The sequence below is a fragment of the Rhinopithecus bieti genome, unplaced genomic scaffold (genome assembly GCF_001698545.2).
Source record: "Rhinopithecus bieti isolate Rb0 unplaced genomic scaffold, ASM169854v2 scaffold_33650, whole genome shotgun sequence".
Lineage (NCBI taxonomy): Eukaryota > Metazoa > Chordata > Mammalia > Primates > Cercopithecidae > Rhinopithecus > Rhinopithecus bieti.
The window spans coordinates 800,391-819,309 of NW_016814816.1; the positions used below are offsets into that span (position 1 = coordinate 800,391).

At 39.3% G+C, this 18,919-nt stretch overlaps 1 pseudogene; it reads right to left on the bottom strand.

Moving 5' to 3' along the window:
* Window positions 1-17,019: 17,019 nt before the first annotated feature.
* LOC108515478 (60S ribosomal protein L3 pseudogene) lies at window positions 17,020-18,592 on the bottom strand (annotated as a pseudogene).
* Between the last annotated feature and the right edge of the window lie 327 nt (window positions 18,593-18,919).

Below are 18,919 nucleotides of genomic sequence, written 5' to 3' on the forward strand. Positions count from 1 at the left end.
AAGCATTTTTCTGTTATATACATGTTATGTGTAAACATAAATAATTCAGTGGATTTATATTTTATTTGACTGTTGTCTTATTTTGGGCATTTAAATTTGTTTCCAAGTTTTCATTTTATGCGTGAGGCTCAGATGAATGTCTCTATGCATGTGGAGAAAGCACTGCCCTTCACTCTGCCCATATTTTCTTTCGCCCTTAATATAGACTTCCAGAAGAGGAAATAGTGGACAAAAGGGCATGTTGGATGTTTTTATGGCACTTTATATGTATTACCAAATTGCCTACCAGTTTCACACACCAATTGCCAGCACTGGATATTAGCATAGTTTTACATTTTTTGCCAATTAACAGCAAAATAAAAAACAAAAGAACCCCTACAAGTTACCTGTTGTTTTAATGTGAAAATTTAAAGTTACTCACAAAGTTACGTATTTTCCCATATGTTTGCTTATTCATTGCATCTCCTATTTTGTGAACTTTACTCGTATCCTCTTTTTCATCCGTTGATAAAGGTTGTGGAGGGCCATAGTGTTGGACAGCACGGGCTCTGGGGACACTTTCAGGTCTGCATCTGGGCTCTGCCCCAGGGTGGGGAATATGTCCTGGGGACAGAGGAGTGGAAGATTTTTTATTTTTGGGAATTCAGTTTCTATTATTTTTTTCCCTAAACTTAGAAAAATTCCTTGCCTTTTCAGATGTTTAGTCGCCAGTTCTGAATTTCTTCAAGTTTAGAAAGTTCTTTTACCTCCTTCACCTAGATTTTATTTTATATTTTAAACTCTTAAAATTGATAACTTTATCAACTATCTATGCTTATTATGAAGATATAACAGGCATTCCTTAGAAATGAAATTTCTCACTTTGAAATTATAAAATTGGCACTGCATTTATAGTAAAACTAGATGTTCAGAAGTTTATTGGGTAATGATGTTGTTTAAATAATTGGTTAATGTCTACCTAAATTGCTTTTATTTTAAAGAGAAGCAGGTCAGAATTTTGTTAGGTATATTAGCTAGTGCGTGGCATGGTGATTTGTTAGGTTTTGGGTACTATAAGAGAGTTTTATTTGTTTAGAAGTAGTTGGCAAGATATTTACCTTTTGATTTTTTTCTTAAAGGTGAGTTTTATATAGGAATCTGTACCTCCGGATCACGTGGCTTTGTGTACTGGGTGTCCAGGGAGCAATTAGGAGGGCAATCTGTAAGTCTTTTGCCTCAGGGCGGAACCATTAGGTGTGCTGTGTATGTGCCTCAAGGAGTGTAAATAACTAAGCTATTCATGTACTCATCAGTTTCCTTTCAAGGCATCTGTAAAACCTTTAATCTGTGGAAGAATCAGAGAAAGTTGACCTATTGTATTATTATACTCCCTCACCTGAATATTTTGATAAAGTATATTTTAGAATTTACAGATTGGACATTAAGCACATGAACTTTAAATTCCATTTTCCATTTTGATGTGAATGTTCTAAAAGTTCCCTTATGATTTAAATGTAAGCAGATCTTCTTTCATGTCTACAGAAGAGGTTTTTTGTTTTGTTGATTTATTGTCTTTCGGAGTGAATAAATTCCATTTACTGATGGCTGAGATGTCTCACTGTCATACTACAGAAATGAGCAGCATTCCCATTTGTTTCCTATATTAATTTTGGAGCATTATTAAAAAATAATCATTCTTTCCCTTTCTGCCATTGCGCATAAATGCCATTTAAACATGGAGAAATCTCTTCCACCTTAAAAATAAAAAAGCCCTCCTTTGATACTGAACCTTTCTACCCCATTCTTACACTCTGCCCGATTTTTTTTCATATCCAAATTTCTTCAAAGAGTGATCACATTCGCTTTATTTCTTCACCTTGTACTTCATTCATTCCATCACTCCACTGAACCTGCTAAAGATGCCAGTGTTGCTAAATTCAGTGGGCTCTTCATTCCTCATCTTATTTGACAACTCAGTAGCACTGAACACAACTGACCACTGTTTCTCATAACAGTCTTTACTGGACTTTGATAAATCAAGATCTGTTGGTTTTTCTCTTACCTCTTTGGTAACTCCAGTCTTAGTTAAGCCACCTTCTTCCCACTTTCCTGGGCCCTTTTCCTACTCTCGTCTACTCTCAAACTACTATGTACCAGGTTCAAGTGTTCACTTATCCTGAGCTCCAGACTCTTGTAGTCCCACCTAGTCATAGGACATCTTTATTTATTTGTTACACTTGTGCCTCGGACTTAATTATTTTCCTTTCAAACCTGCGTTTCTCTTTTAGTTTCCTAGTTCTATAAATGACACCATCATTTATATCATTTCTGAGTTGTTCAAGTCAAAAAATTAGTAGTGTCTTATAATTTTTACCTCTTTAATATTTCTTTTTTCAGTTATTTAATTTAGATATGAATTAAGGCTTTTGTGTTTAATTTGTAGGAAAATTTCTTAGAAAATTATAAATTATACAAGTCATACATGAATGTATTCTTATAAAAATAAAATAGTATCTCTTTGTTATCCATAATTTTCACCTCCTTTATCCAGAACTAACCACTATTATCAGTTTGGTTGCATGCTTCCAGAACTCTTTTTATTCATTTACATTAAAAGAATAAAAAAAAATCTTATAGAGACGAAGTCTTAGTATGTTGCCCAGGCTGGTCTTGAACTCCTGGGCCCAAGCAATCCTCCCACCTTGGTCTTCTGAAGTGCTTGGAATTACAGGCATGAGCCACTACACCCGGCTGTATTTACATTTAAGTACTGATTTATTGAAGCTTTGGTGGAATGTGTCAGTAACCACTGGGACTTTTTTTGGAGGGGGAATATTAGAACATTTTGACTACTAAAATTTCTTCTACTCAGTATTTCTTAAATGAATCCTTTCTTCATCATACTGCTGCTACCAATCCTACCCTAAGTCTAATAATCATGTCTGGTTCATTGCAGTAACTTATTTTCTCTATTTCTACCCTTGTCACCATGCAAATAACCCATCTTCTACATTGTTACCAAATGATCTTTAAAAATCAGCTAATGATCACAATCTTTTCTTGCTTAAAATCTTACTGATTTTTCACTATTCTTATGGGCAAAGTCTAAAATTCTTACTGTTGCCTACAAGACCCTTCATCATCTGGCCCCACCTACTTCTTTAATATCATATCTTAATCCCCTAACCCTTCAACAGGGATTTTATTTTGATATCTTAAGATTTTAGCATTAAAATTATAGGATGTGGTAGAAATGAAAGTTTAAAATATTGCTTATAAAATTATTCTTCATTTTAATGTATTCATTTTAGTTCATAATTAGTTCACTATGCATATGTGTCAAATGAGATAGTTTTGTTAGTGTTTACAAACTGTAAAATATTAATGTAAAATATTTTCTCTTTACTTTTTGTTCATATCTTGCCTTTTGCTTTCATCTACTTGATGATAAAAGATACTATACATGTGGTAATAATTCTGTAGGAATGTTGGAGTAGAATGGACATGATTTTCTAATTTGGAATGTCCTTTGAATGGAAAATTAGAAAACAGTCCATAAAATAAACCATTATGTTAGGGGTGATATGTTCAGAAGAAAAGATTGCTTAGAGCCTTTCTGGATCATCTGTAGAGGTCTTTTTAAATTCTTTATGCCTGTGTCTTTAGCTTCCATTTTAAGAAAACATATGGTGACCATAGAATTGTTTCTTATTTATATTTAATTTATGGGTAAACTCAGGGAATCTGCTATTTTAACAGTACTTTTGACATTCATATGTTTTTCATATAGCTCTTCTGTCTGTAGGAGGGAGGTTAGTGCCAAATACCATTATTACCTGTGAGGAAGACCATCATCTTGTGATTGGACCCATACTAATATGAAATATGAATGCTCTAGTTGAGTCATGAATCACATCATTTGTATTTGGTGGAGCAAAATTGCCAGCTATAATATTAGGGCTGTTTCTTAAAGGTAAATAAGCTCCCTGAATTTGTCTGTAAATTGGAAGTAACTCCAGTGAAAATGCCCACAGGAATTTTTTTTTTTTTTGGCTTGACAAATTAAGGCTAAAATTAATACAGAAATGAGCATACAATAATAGGAACACTATGAAAAAGAAGAGTAATGAGGGGTGGGACCAAGTCTATAAGATATTAAAGGATAGTAAGCTACAATAATTAAAACTGTGTGAAGGCACATGTATAGATCTAGATCAGTGAAATAAAATATGAAGACAGGAAATTTGAGACTGCAAAACACAGGACATGATAAAAGTGACATTTTAAATCAGGGAGGGAATTTATTCAAAGGGTGTTGGGATAACTGGGTAGCCATCTGGAGAAAAATAAAGTTGGATCTATAATTTATACCTCCACCAGAATGAAATTTAAATGGATCAAGCTTTAAATTTAAAAGGCAGAGTCACAAAAGGAATAGAACTAAACAGAGGAGAAAACTTTTATAGTTTAGAATGAAGCGTTTTTTTTTTCTTGACATAAAACCCTGAAGCAATGAAAAAAACAAGATTCATAAGTTAGACTGTATAAAAAATAAAAGATTTTGCATATTTAAAACTACCACAAGCCACTTTGGGAGGCTGAGGCTGGTGGATCATGAGGTCAGGAGATCGGAGACCAGCCTGGCCAACATGGTGAAACCCCGTGTCTACTAAAAATACAAAAATTCGCCGGGCGTGGTGGCACACACCTGTAATCCCAGCTACTCAGGAGACTGAGGCAGGAGAATCACTTGAACCCGTGAGGCAGAGGATGCAGTGAGCCAAGATCACGCCACTGCTCTCCAGCCTGGCGAAAGAGTGAGACTTCGTCAAAAAACAAAAACAAAAACCCACAAGTAAAGTCAAAAGACAAGTTTGAAAAATGTTTACAGCTCCACAAAGATAGGCAAATTTCCTTAATGTATGAAAATGTCAACAAACCAATAAAAAGACTTAACAATTCAGTAGAAAAATGGACAAAGGACAAATATGGAGATTCACAGAAATGAGAGATAAATGTACAAGACGAGAAGGTGAGGTACTCACTTGATTTATAAGAGAAATGAAAATTAAAACTACACCAGATGCCATTTTTTAAAAAACCTATCACATTGATAAAAATAAAAATTTAGCAAGTTGTTAGCCTGAATGGGGAGATAGGTACTCAAATTTTGGATGGGAATGTAAATTAGGACAGTCTTTATGGAGGATAATTTTATAGAATCCATCAGATTTATAAATGCACAGAACTATTTGACCCAACAATTTAACATCCATATTTTTATCTTATGCAAAACTGAAATAAGAATGGCCAAGTTTTATTGAAGCTTTGTTTATAGTAGCAAAACATTGGAAACAAGTTAAATGTTCATTATAGAAGACTGGTTAAATAAAAATTTGTCCATCCAAGATGGAGTAGCATGAAGAATAAGGAAAATGCTGATAGAGGATGATGTAGATATTAAATGGGGGGAAAAAGCTCCGCAAGGTGTAGAACAGTATGTGTATTTTGCTGCCATTTGAGTAGAAAGGAGAAAATACAGAAATATTTATATGTTGCTTATATATGTATACAACATTTGTGGATGTATTCTCAAGAAAATGATAACCTTAATTTACCTTGAGACAAACTGAGGGACAAGGATACCCTTTAATACCTTTTCAGATTTTTTTTTTTTTTTTTTTTGAGACAGGGTTTCGCTCTTGTTGCCCAGGCTGGAGTGCAATAGCTTGACGTCAGCTCACTGCAACCTCCACCTCCCAGGTTCAAGCAATTTTCCTGCCTCAGCCTCCCAAGTAGGTAGGATTACAAGCATGCACCACCAAGCCCAGCTTATTTTGTATTTTTTTAGTAGAGACGGGGTTTCTCCGTGTTGGTCAGGCTGGTCTCGAACTCCTGACCTCAGGTGATCTGCCCACTTCAGTCTCCAAAGGTGCTGGGATTACAGGCGTGAGCCACCACACCCGGCTACCTTTTCAGTTTTAAGCCATAGTAAAAATTACATGAAATTGGCCTGAGCACAATGGCTCACTCCTGTTATCTCAGTGCTTTAGGAGGCTGAGGCAGGGGGATCACTTGAGGCTGGGAGTTCCAGACCAGCCTGGGTAATGTAGCAAGAGCCCGTCTCTATGGGAAGATAAAAAATTTAGCTGGGTGTGGTGATGCGTGCCTGTAATCCTAGCTACTCAGGTGGTGGAGGTGGGAGGATTGCCTGAACCCAGGAGTCAAGGCTACAGTGAGCTACTGTGATCATGCCTCTCTACTCCAGCCTGGGCAACAGGGCAAGATCCTGTCTCTGGGGAAAAAAAAAAGGAAATTAGAAAGATAAATAAAGAACAGTTTGGAAGTTAACATTAAGTCTGTATCTTCAGTTTATTACTTCAGAAATGTTTTTCTTACTGCAGTTTCAAGGCTAAACCTTGTGTAGGGAAACCTTTTTGTATCCTGGAAGCAATTTTTTGGATTTGTGAAGTGTTTTATTGCTTCTCTTTTCCTTTAAATCTTTATTGTCTAAACGATTGCACTGAAGTAGACTGTCATCTTAAAATTGTAGGGATTTACTTGTGGTCGAGTAATCCATTGCCTTTTACAGTTTCATTTTTCCAAAGGGTCTTTGGACGACTAGTTTTGAGTTGAAAACTGTATGAAGACAAAGAATTTAATACCACAAAGAAGTGAGGATCCTTTTTTCTAGTGCGTATTGAAAACAGCTCTTTTAGGAATTTTCATTTCCATTGGTTTTTGTCTTATATATGTCTTTTCATGAGGGATAAATTATATTTGCATTCGCTGTTTATGGAGTATCAAGTAAAAACTAGAACAGAGCAGAATGAACCTTCCTCTACAATGCCTTCCCACAGAAACAAACACCTCCCTCAAAAAATTTCTACTCTGAACATGAAAGTGCTTATCTGCAGCTTGAGGTTATTAGTATGTCTGAGTCCTAGGGTAGGTAGGAGATTCAGTTATTATCATTGAAAAGGAACTGAAAGTGTGAGCACTCTTTGAAAAAGGACTATTAGCAATGCAAATGCCAAGTTACATCTGATAGGCAAACTGTTAAGCCTGTTTGTGTGATATTTAAGGTGAGAAAATAGTTTTGCCTATTCTTTATGACTTTGAATAGCCTTAGGACTATTTCGTTCTGTTTATTACTCTGTCTTCACACTAGATTTCTTTTTTTTTTTTTGACACGGAGTTTCGCTCCTGTCACCCAGGCTGGAGTGCAGTGGCGTGATCACTGCTTACTGTAACCTCAGCCTTTCAGGGTCAAGTGATTCTCTTGCCTCAGCATCCCGAGTAGCTGGGATTACAGGCTCCCGCCACCATGCCCGGCTAATTTTTGTATTTTTAGTAGAGACGAAGTTTCGCCATTTTGGTCAGGCTGGTCTCGAACTCCTGACCTCAGATGATCCACCTGGCTTGGCCTCCCAAAGTGCTGGCATTACAGGCATGAGCCACTGTGCCCAGCCCACAGACAGTCATTAGTAAGTACACTCTTGTAGTAGTAGAGCCCCAGAAAGTTTTCCTAACAATTAACATCTGTGTACATTGGTTTTCTTGATAGACTTAACTCTAATTTTTGCAAGTACTAATATGTAGTATCCACTCATAGTTTTTAGGACAAAATCGTGAGTATATTGGGTATATGGTATCAGCGTCAGTATTCATATGCAGCCTCAGAGTCCTTTCTGTGTGTCAAGTCAGGAGGTGTAGGTGTAGGAAATGCTGATCCAGATAGGATTGTTTGGCACCTAGCAGGTACTTAAGAAATGTTTATTGGAAACTGTTAGCTTGAATCAAGGGAGATTATACTGTTATGCACTGGCCATTAAGTCTTCACTGTTGACTTTTGCTCTCTTTGGTTTTTATGCCAGAGATTGCTAACCCCTGGTTTAGAATTGTTACTACAAGCATAAAATCATTCATAGGCCGGGTGAGGTGGGTCACACCTATAGTCCTAGGACTTTGGGAGGCTGAGGCAAGTGGATTGCTTGAACTCAGGAGTTTAAGACAAACCTGGGCAACATGGCAATACCGAGTCTCTACTTTAAAAAATACAGGCCGGGTGTGGTGGCTCACACCCGTAATACCAGCACTTTGGGAGGCTGAGGTGGGTGGATCACCTGAGATCAGGAGTTTGAGACCAGCCTGGCCAACACGGTGAAACGCTGTCTCCACTAAAAATTAAAAAAAAAAAAATTAGCTGGGCGTGGTGGTGTGCGCCTGTAATCCCAGCTACTCCGGAGGCTGAGGCAGGAGAATCACTTGAATCCGGGAGGCAGAGGCTGTAGTGAGCCTAGATCCTGCCACTTCACTCCAGCCTGGGCAACAGAGCGAGCCTCCGTCTCAAACAAAACAAAAACCAAAAAAAATTAGCCACATGTGGTGAGTGCCTGCAGTCCCTGCTACATGTATTCATAAACACTTATTGTTCCTTGTAGTATGTAATATATTTGTAGAATGAGTCATTCTGGGACTCACTTTTTAAAGAATATTTTCCAAATTCTTTTTTAAAGTGAAAATTATCTTCAACATTTTTTTCCCTTATGACTCTATTGAATTTAAATAAGGCAAGGTACATCTAGCCTACACAAAGCTCAAAGTGACATTATGCATGTCATGGCTTCATATTAAAGGATGAATAAAAGTACATGCTTGCCTCAGTGGTGAGCAGTTGTCTGTAGTTTTATTTTGTTCTATTCTGTGACATGTGGCCACTTGTCTGTGGAAAACTAACATACAGTATATTACCTCTTTGATCATCAGAGTAATATATTTTTCCCTGTTCTTCAGCTGTAACTCCATATAGTCACCCTTTTGAATGCCACAAGAAGGGTTCTTTTTCCCTTTAGTAATTGAGGTATTCATGCAGTGTGGAGTGAATAGATCCCTCCATCACAGTGCATTATATAGTAGTTTTTTGTGTGGATGCATGAAATACAATCCGTTCAAAACAAATGTAAAATTTACTAGGGCTTTTCATGTGGAAGTGGAATGCAGATCTCTTTCTTGATATAACAAATGAATTTAGTTGTAGCTAACATGTGTTATACTAGTAAAGGTCCACCTGCTAAACTTTTTCTTTTTGGTTGAGCTATAGACAGTAGAGTGATACCGATACATGAGGAAAATGAGAACTGGAATGCAGGCGAAAGGCTGGTCCTTTCCAGATGAATGCAACCAAGACTAGCATCGTGTTCATCTGATAGACAAGTGTGGCTGGTGATGGCTGGTCCTGCATGCTATCTCATGCATGCTGATGCCGATTCTCTCCACACATAGCTGTCAGTCATTTGGTGACAACATAGCCGGAAAATGCGTCTTTAATATTTTGGATTAGAAAGAGGCAATCCTTTCTACCTCAGTTTTTCTCTGATGCTTTTTCAAAGGAATTAAGTGAGTAGTCTGCTGTTCCTTGGCGTGGCACTCCCATCAACATTTGTAATCTTAAGGTACATTTTTATTAATGATCAGGGACTCACCTAGAGTTACGTAGGAATTAGTAATAAAATTGACTAGATTCTAATGATGCCAACAATTCTTTAATAATTTCTTCAGTTTTTCCAAAATACAGCAGTAAAGTCGTGATGCCTTATGTGTAGAAAGAAAAAGTTTGGGCTGGGCGCAGTGGCTTATGCCCATAATCCCAGCACTTTGGGAGGCTGAGGCAGGTGGACCACCTCAGGTCAGGAGTTTGAGACCGGCCTGGCCAACATGGCAAAACCCCCTTCTACTAAAAATACCAAAAAATTAGCTGGGTGTGGTGGTGTACTCCTGTAGTCCCAGCTACTTGGAAGGCTGAGGCAGGAGGATCGCTTGAACCTGGGAAGTGGAGGTGACAGTGAACTGAGATCGTGCCACTGCACTCCAGCTTGGTTAACAGAGCAAGATTCTGTCTAAAAAATAAATAAATAAAAAAGAAAAAATTTGGTGTTTAGGGTGCATAGGGAAGTAGGTAGAAAATTAGGGAGCTAATTTATAGTAGATTAAGATACAGGGTGTCCACAAAGTCAGAGAACAGGATGCTTTTAAATAACATGCTCAGTGTTATTTTCTTTAACTTCCAAACACCTTTCCAGGTGAAGTTCCTTTAATTTCAAATCAATGAATCTCGTTCTCAACCTGAAAGTGGTACAATAAATACAGTGTCCAAAAAGTCTGGACACACAGGGAACATTGTGTGTTATTCAGTGATTATCTTACTTAAAAATGTAACCTGCATACTTTAAAAAATAAGTTTATTGTATGTTTATTGAATTTTCAGACACCCTGTGTTTTTCTTCTATTTAGGATTTCCTTTCTTTTTAAGTTTCATGCATAGTGCTAAAATAACTAGGTACAGTCAACAAAGAGACTAGGCAGCTGACAAGCAGCCTCCACGCCATTGGATTAAGGATCTAGGCAGCCTGGAGGTGGGAGGATAATGAAAGGCAGGTGATGGGAGTGGGGCTGGCTTTCTCTTTACCTCCAGCAGCTGGCGGTAGTCATAATTGAAATCTTGATCTTATTTTGAGTAAAAGAAGACCTGGAAAGGCTGCTAAATAACAATATTCTGTTAATACCTTTTTTATTTTTTTAGACGGAGTCTCGCTCTGTCACCCAGGCTGGAGTGCAATCTCAAGTCATTGCAACCTCTGCCTTCCCAGCTCAAGCAATTCTCCTGTCTCAGTTTCCCAAGTAGCTGGGACTACAGGCACATGCCACCATGCCCAGCTAATTTTTGTATTTTTAGTAGAGATGGGGTTTTACCATATTGGTCTGGTTGGTCTCGAACTCCTGACCTCAGGTGATCCACCCACCTAGGCCTCCCAAAGTGCTGGGATAACAGGGATGAGCCATCACACCTGGTCAGAACTTTTTCTTATATATGCTAATACCTTTTGGGATTGATTTAAGTAATAGGACATCTTATTTTTTAAAATAAAAAACTTATGCTAACATCAGTAATATTTCTACTGAGAAAAACTACTACTTTCCTGATACCTAAGAATTCTGCCAGATAAAATGTTGCTTTCTTTGCTAAAGCAGAGCATCTTTGATCTTTGCTGGTAAGAATTCTGAACTGAATAAAAGTTTTTAGAACATGCACAGTAGTGAAAAGTATACATAGCCCTTTGAGTCTGGGCAGGGAAGAAAGAAAATTCACAAAGGCTAAAGCAAGCCACCACTCTCATAAAACCTTATGAACGATTGAGTCTGAATTCCTGAGATTACAGGGTTTAGAAAATGTGATGATGGATAGGTGACCAATTTGGATTTAGTGAGAGTATTATTTCTGTTTGCTTGGATAAAACTCAGGTGCCGGTGGGGTGACTTTGAATGTTGATGGAATATTGGAACTTGTGTCCCCCAAACTGCTTAAATCTTAGATCTATTGGACCACATGTAAATGGCCTTTTCATACTCACTTTTTTTTGCTCTGACAGCTTGTAAAAATCTTGGAGGAAACTCCTGCAGTCCTGGGGTTTGACTAAGTGGTCTGTGCAGCCCCTTCCTTCTCTAAGGTGCAGTGCAGTCTGTCACTTCTAATGGCAGAACACCATGGACATGGGCAATGCATATAGTGGGTAATGGTGTTTGGTATATTGTCTTCAAGAAGACAAATATTTTGAGAAAGATTTTCATCAAAAGTGGTAAAAGGGAAACATTTTAGAATCTAACGGAGTTCTCCCAAGCCAGCATGTACTCCTGGGTTGTCCAGGAAAGGCTCCGCTCACTCTTGAGTTTGATATCACCTTTATAGATGCCCATAGGTGAAGCTTAACTATTTCAGGGCAGCATGATAAATGAGAAAAATAATGAAAGGCATCCGATTTGACAGAAGGAACACTTAATTTGTAGTTAGACCTGAGTTTAGATTCTGGTTTTACCCCTTACTGCCGTTGTGAACTGGGACCAGTTACTTAACTCCTGTGGGCCTCAGTTGCATTAATTGAGATAATATGTTTCTAGTATCTTGGCCCCTGCATTAGCATTCTATCAATGTTAATGCTCTTTTCTCTTTCATTGTTTCATACTAGAATGCACATACTCTGTATAACACATACTGTATAACATAACCAGGCAGCGTAGTTTACTTGGCTTCTTCATTGAAAATCCATTCAGTTTTTTTGGGAGGCTTCCCTCAGCCCCTGTGCCCCAGGGTGTGCATAATCCTGCTAGCTATGGTGATGATGTCCACTTTCCTGGGTTTTACGGAGCAGCTATTGGCTCTCTTTCTTTTGAATAGAGGCAAACACCCCAGACAGTTGATGCCTGATTGGATTCGACTCATGGCCAGCTTTGGATGTGGGGTTCACAGGCTTAGGGGAGAGCCCTCCTGATAGTTACACTTCTTGGGGTGGTGGACATAGGAGGGAATAGAAACAGTGGCACTGATGCCCGGCAGTTGGACTGTGCTAAAGATGAGAAATATTTGAGGCCTAATCTGCGTTTGGTTTTTATACGTTACATACTAATTAGGAACACATTTCAATGCTTTGAAGTTGTGAAAAGCTCTCCTGCATACATTCCAAATTGATGTTTCTCTGCCCTGGATATGCCATACATTTAGAGTACTACATCAGGAAAACACAGACTTCAGAAAGACCTTTGGTTTATCCCCAGTGCATCCGTGAACATTTCTTTTCCTGCTTCTGAGTAATTTGCCCTGAGTGATTTGCCTTTGCTTTGTACCTTCTTAGTTTTTTTCTCTCTCTGTTTAAACAAGGATTAATACTTCTTTTAATTGAACTGTGGCTATTTTACATGGATTGGTGATTGCAAAGCTTTTGGAGCAGGTGTGGAGCAATGAATAGTCTTTTAATTTCATTTTTTGATTTACATTTTTTTTTTTTTTATAACCACTTCTGCAACAAATGGTGAAACACCATGGCTACTCTCTTTTTCCGTCAATGGTTAATGGTTTTTCCATACTCCCCAGCTGCTTATCATGGGCACAGCTGACAAAACCAGAAGAGCCTTTCTAGTAAGGTGAGCTGAGCTGGCATTTGTGTAGGACAAAGGACTTTGGTAGAATTAGGGCTTTGACAAAGCGAACAAATGTAAAGGCAGCTGGAAACTTGAGTGTTGCTAATCAGGAATATATTTTGAGATTCTTAAGTTTCCAAAACATGTGTGTACTTAAGAAAAATAACCCAACAACTTGTGGGTTAATAGATTTTCCTGTTTTAAAAATCCCTTTGTGTGGGTTTTAAAGATGTTTTTCATACTTTTGAACAGTTTACTGTCTCAGAGAACATTACTAGCTCTCATTTTATTTTTGAGGCTCTTTATCCATGTGCTCCTGCCAAATGCCCTCTACCAACTCACTCATTTATGGGCCGGTTCCTTTATCTTTAGTTGTTAAGACTTTTCAAGGGAGCCTTTGCCTTTTGTTGTATTATTTATGATATTGAGAATGAGCACTATGTAGAGTTCAAAGGGACTTGTTCTGATTATTGAGAGTTTACTTCTCTGCTGGTAGTTGCTTATGTCAGAAAACAGCATTCTATGCTAGATTGGCCATCTGCTTTTGGGAGAAATCTGCACTTTCCCCAGTCAGCAAATGGGTAATATCAGTAATAAGATACAGTAAATCGGCTGCCCCAACCAAACAGCATATTTACATAAATTACCTGAAAATGAGGGTTGTGTCCATTCCATGTTCTTTTCCATATCTCATGCTGATGAAACTTATGATTATTTTAACTATCACCCCTGCACTAAATAAAATAATGGGATATTTCAAATGTAAGACATTGAGAAAAAGGGCCAAGCGTGGTGGCCTGTTCCTTTAATCCCAGCAATGTGGGTGGCCGAGATGAGTGGATTGCTTGAGCTCATGAGTTCGAGACCAGCCTGGGAAATGTGGTGAAACCCCATCTCTACAAAAAAATTAGCCAGGTGTAGTGGCGTGCGCCTGTGGTCCCAGCTACTTGGGAGGCTGAGGTAGAAGGATCGCCACCTTGGCAAAACCCTGCCTTTACTAAAAATACAAAAATTAGGGTGGGCATAGTGGCTCATGCCTGTAATTCCAGCACCTTGGGAGGCCAAGGCAGGCAGATCACCTGAGGTCAGGAATTTGAGACCAGCCTGGGTAACATGGTGAAACCCTGTCTCTAAAAAAAAAAAAAAAAAAAAAAAAAAAAAGCTGGGCCTAGTGGTGCCTCCCTGTAATCCCAGCTACTCAGGAGGGTGAGGCAGGAGAATTGCCTGAACCCAGGAGGCAGAGGTTGCAGTGAGCCGATATCACGCCACTGCACTCCAGCCTGGGTGACAGAGCAAGACTCCCTCTTTGGGAAAACAAAAACAAAAAAACACTTTCCTTCTACCTATGTTTTACAGAAGTGTTATTTTGCCCTTTCGCTCTCTCTGTTTTTGTTTTTTGTTGTTGTTGTTGTTTGTTTGTTTGTTTTTGAGATGGAGTCTTCCTCTGTTGCCCAGGCTGGAGTGAAGTGGCATGAACTCTGCTCACTGCAACCTCCGCCTCTCAGGCTCAAGTGATTCTCATGTCTCAGTCTCCTGAGTAGCTGGGATTACAGACACGCACCATGATGCCCAGCTAATTTTTGTATTTTTGGTAAAGATGGGGTTTCATCATGTTGGCCAGGCTAGTCTCAAACTCCTGGCCTCATGTGATCCACTCACCTCAGCCTCCGAAAGTGCTGGGATCACAGGCATGAGCCAGCGCACCTGGCTAAGTGCTGCTTTCTAAATTAGTTGTGTGTTTGTGATAGTCTGTACTCTAGAACTGTAAGGCAAAGCACTTAACACATTAAACACTATGAGTATATGTAAAATTAGTTTGAATTAGTGGCCTGTCAAAACTATCCTTTGAAAAACAAAACAGAAAACCTACAAAACCATCTCTGCTTTCTCCTTTTCCTCTTAGAAGTTGGAACAGTTCACATTTCAAAACCTTGCTTGATTTCTTTAAAAACCTTGAAAATACTCACATCAAGTGCCACATACTGTTATAAAGGCTTTACATGTATTAATTTATTTAAAACTTCCAACAACCCTGTGAGACAGATAAACTAAGGCACAGATATTAAGTAATTTGGCTTTGGTCACACAACTAATAAATGGCAGAGCTAGTATTTGCACACACAGTGGCTCAAACATATCTATACTCTTAACTACTTTGCTGTGTAGTGACAGAGCTTTGAGTTTTCTTGCGTTAGAATTGTGGCTTTGGGCATTTTGCTGCAAGGACACCTTAAAATGGAGATCCATTCTGTTTGCATCCATTGTTTGTAGTAGGAACAATTATGAAATTGGACAAGTTGATAAAATTGTGGAATTTTGAACTTAGTCATCAGAAGGACTTTGCCTTTAACGTGGTTTTCGAATATTCTAGATCAGTGTTTCTTTGTTCTTTGCAACTTAAAGATCTGTAAATGCGTTTTGGTGTACTGGGACACATACTTGCAAACTCCTTCAGGGAGAAGAAATGAGAGAAGAGATGAAAACTGCTGAAAGTTTACCACGTGTCAGTGGAATCTTGATTTGTTCTTTCACCTTTGAGGGCACTCTGTGGGGCTTCCTCTCACCTAGTTGGGGCTTTTTAGGAAGGTGCTCCCTCACCAGAGGCTTGTTTTCATGGTACCACGTTTGTATCCTGAAGTACAAGTATATTGTACTTTTCTTGAAGCTTTAAGAATCCTGTAGCTTGGCTGGGCGCGGTGGCTCACACCTATAATCCCAGCACTTTGGGAGGCTGAGGCAGGCAGATCACAAGGTCAGGAGTTCGAGACCAGCCTGGCCAACATAGTGAAACCCTGTCTCTATTAAAAATACAAAAAATTAACCGGGCATGGTGATCGGCGCCTGTAATCCTGGCTATTTGGGAGGCTGAGGCAGGAGAATTGCTTGAACCTGGGAGGTGGAGGTTGCAGCCAGCCGAGATAGCACCACTGCACACCAGGCCAGGCGACAGTGCGAGACTCAGTCTCAAAAAAAAAAAAAAAAAAAAAAAGAATCCTGCAGCTTGACAGAAAAGCTGGGAAAGCGAGAAAGTCTTCAGTGATTCAAGGTCTAAATGCATTTGGAAATTATCACGTGAACCAAAAATTCTTGAATTTCAGAATACAATTTTGACAGATTTATTATCTGTTCAATGTCTCTTTGCTCTGTCTTTGTGTTGGTCTTCCTGTGCAACTGTCAGTGTTGTCAGTAGAGGTTACAGCAGGCCACAGATGTATCTTGATGAGGACATGCTGGGCAGAGAATAATTTCTTAGCCACGTGCTATGTATGCATGAGCCTTGATGTACAAAAGAGTGCATGTAGTTTTTGATCTGGGAATGAAAAAAACAGGTTCTCTGACCAATCTGGGGAATTTCTGTAATAAGAACGTGTCATTAATGACATTTCCTGAGGGCATCTGCAGCATGAGACAGAATAGAATTTTTCTTTCTTTTTTCCATTTGCTATAGAGTCCCTTTCTTCATCTTCATTCCATATCTCCTTTCCTTTTCTCTGTCAGCCTGCCTGCTTATCTGCCTGGCAGCCAGTCTGCTTGTCTACGTATGCATCCCACCTTCACAAAAGTATTCATGAGCAGCTAGTCTGCTGTAATGACATTGTGACATTTCAGAGTAATCTACCATACTTGTTTTTTAAAATTCATTTTTTTCTGTGCTATTTGTTTTGACTAAGAAGGTTGCTGTAATTAACTCATACTTTTTAATACTCTTGTGCCTTTTATAAGGAAGAAAATTACTAGAATTCAGAAATAATGTAACTAGCATTGTACTCAAGTCATAATTTTAAAGATTAGATACGTTCACATACCTTATTCTCCCAATATTAAATTTGAATCTATGGCAGAAATATTTTGGTGTTTTCCAAAATATTTTAAAGTGAAAATGTAAGTTCTTACTTGCTTGCACTGTCTCTTCTCCTCCTTGAATTTGCCCCTTGCTCTGGAGAACCCACAAAAGAGAAAACTTTTGTGAATGAGCATTGTCAGAATGCTATCTCAAAAATGGTATATTTTTTTTCTAGTGGAAAATAACGTTTAAGACCCCACAAACTGCAAAAACCGTTCCTGGCATTAAGCTCCTTCTTCTTTTGCAATTCAGTCTTTCTTGAGTGGTCCCATGAATGCTGTCTTCTCCTGCATGGTCTGGAAACAGTCATGGCCAAACTTGGAGGTGGTGTCAGTGAACTTCAGGTCAGTCTTCTCCAGAGCCTGCCGTTTAGTCGGTTCGGCACTGGCAAGGACTTGCGAAGGGTGAGTGAGCACTCGCTTCTTGGTGTCCACCACACAGTCTTTCAGCATGATAAAGTCATTGGCCACTTCACCATAGTGGAAAAAGATACCCAGAGGGTGGCTTGTCAGACAGGTCATAGTCAGTGGAGGCATTGTTCTTGATCAGTTTGCTGTCCTTGATAAAGGATCCCTGGCTGATCTTACAGATCTTGTTGATCTCAGTGCAGTGACGGTAGCCTTTCTGCCAAACGCATGCCACAGGGGCAGGATACAGGCCCCAATACAAGCCACCTTGCACAGGCCTCAGTGGGTCTTGCGGGGCAGCTTCTTGGTGTGCCAGTGACTGGGGACCCCTTTGTAGCCTTTGCACTTGGTCATCCCGATGACGTTGATCATCTTGTCCTGCCCAAACACTTGTTTCACAGGTACCTGCTACTTGAGCCTCTTGCAAGCCCAGTCCAGCTTCTTGGCCATGGTGCCTCCCTTCACCTGGATCTCCATCAGGTGGGACTTCTTCTGGCATGGAGGAAGCAGGCATATCTGGGTGTAGGCAATGCCGCGGATGAGTTGGCGGTACTTCTTCATGCTGCTGAAGTCCTTCTCCAGGTGCTTCTTTCTATCCTCATCCTGACATTTCTTGTGGTACTTGGTAAAGGCCTTCTTAGATTTATGCCAGTTTTTTATATAAATGCCTCTTGCATGCATCACTGATGTGCTCAGCCAAGACGATCTTGAAGGTCTGGAGGCCTGGAGGGGTTTCCACATAGCCCACAATGCCCACAACCACCATGGGTGGTGTCTCCACAATGGTCACAGCCTCTACCACCTCCTTCTTGTTCACCTTGGATCCTGGCCTGTCAACTTCCTCCACGATGTTGGTCATGCCAGCCTTGTATCCCAGGAAGGCTGTGAGGTGGACCAGCTTGGAAGGGTCATCCTTAGGAAAGCTCTTCACCTTCCCATGATGCTTGCTGCTGCGCTTCTGAGTCAGGAAGCTGAGGGACCCATCTCTGGGAACGGAGAACTTTCTGTGAGACATCACGCCATCAAATCCCGCCAGTAGAGCAAAGAATGGTATTTTCAAAACTTTTTGAGCCAGGGATCCTCTTTGCCATCCAGTGGGCTTTTACAGGTCTACCTTCATTTTGCATATATTTTCCTTCAAGACTCTATTTCCCTCATAGACTGGCATGCATTCGTGTTTTGACATTGAAAATTTGATGAAGTACTTCTTCCAGATAGAACTAAGAAACTGTGAAATTGATAGGGTGACTGAAGTGTTATGTGAGATATCTTTATGTATAGATACTCTAACTTTCAATGTTGTGTTTTCTAGTAGTGTTGATGAATTTGCAGTGATAAGTCTAGAGCTTTCTGCTGATTTCTCTAGTATTGGAGAAAGATGGAAAGCAACACATGGTAGTTGCATCCAAACTGGCTACAGACATTCATCTGTATACCTTTTTCTTCTGTATCTTTTATCCTGTAAAGTGGCGTTCGTGATGAATATGCCTGTTCTGGAGTATGTCTTTAAAATTTTTTTTAAATGATTATGTGAAAATCTATCTTTCTGTAGGGAATTTAGGCAACATAGAAAATTGTGAAGGAGCAAAATCACGGTTAACAGTTTGGTGAGACAGGAGTTGTCACTCTTAACAGTTTGATAATATGCGTGCATGTGCGCCCACATGCACATACCAAAACATACACACATGTGTCATTCTCATGATACAATGTGAGT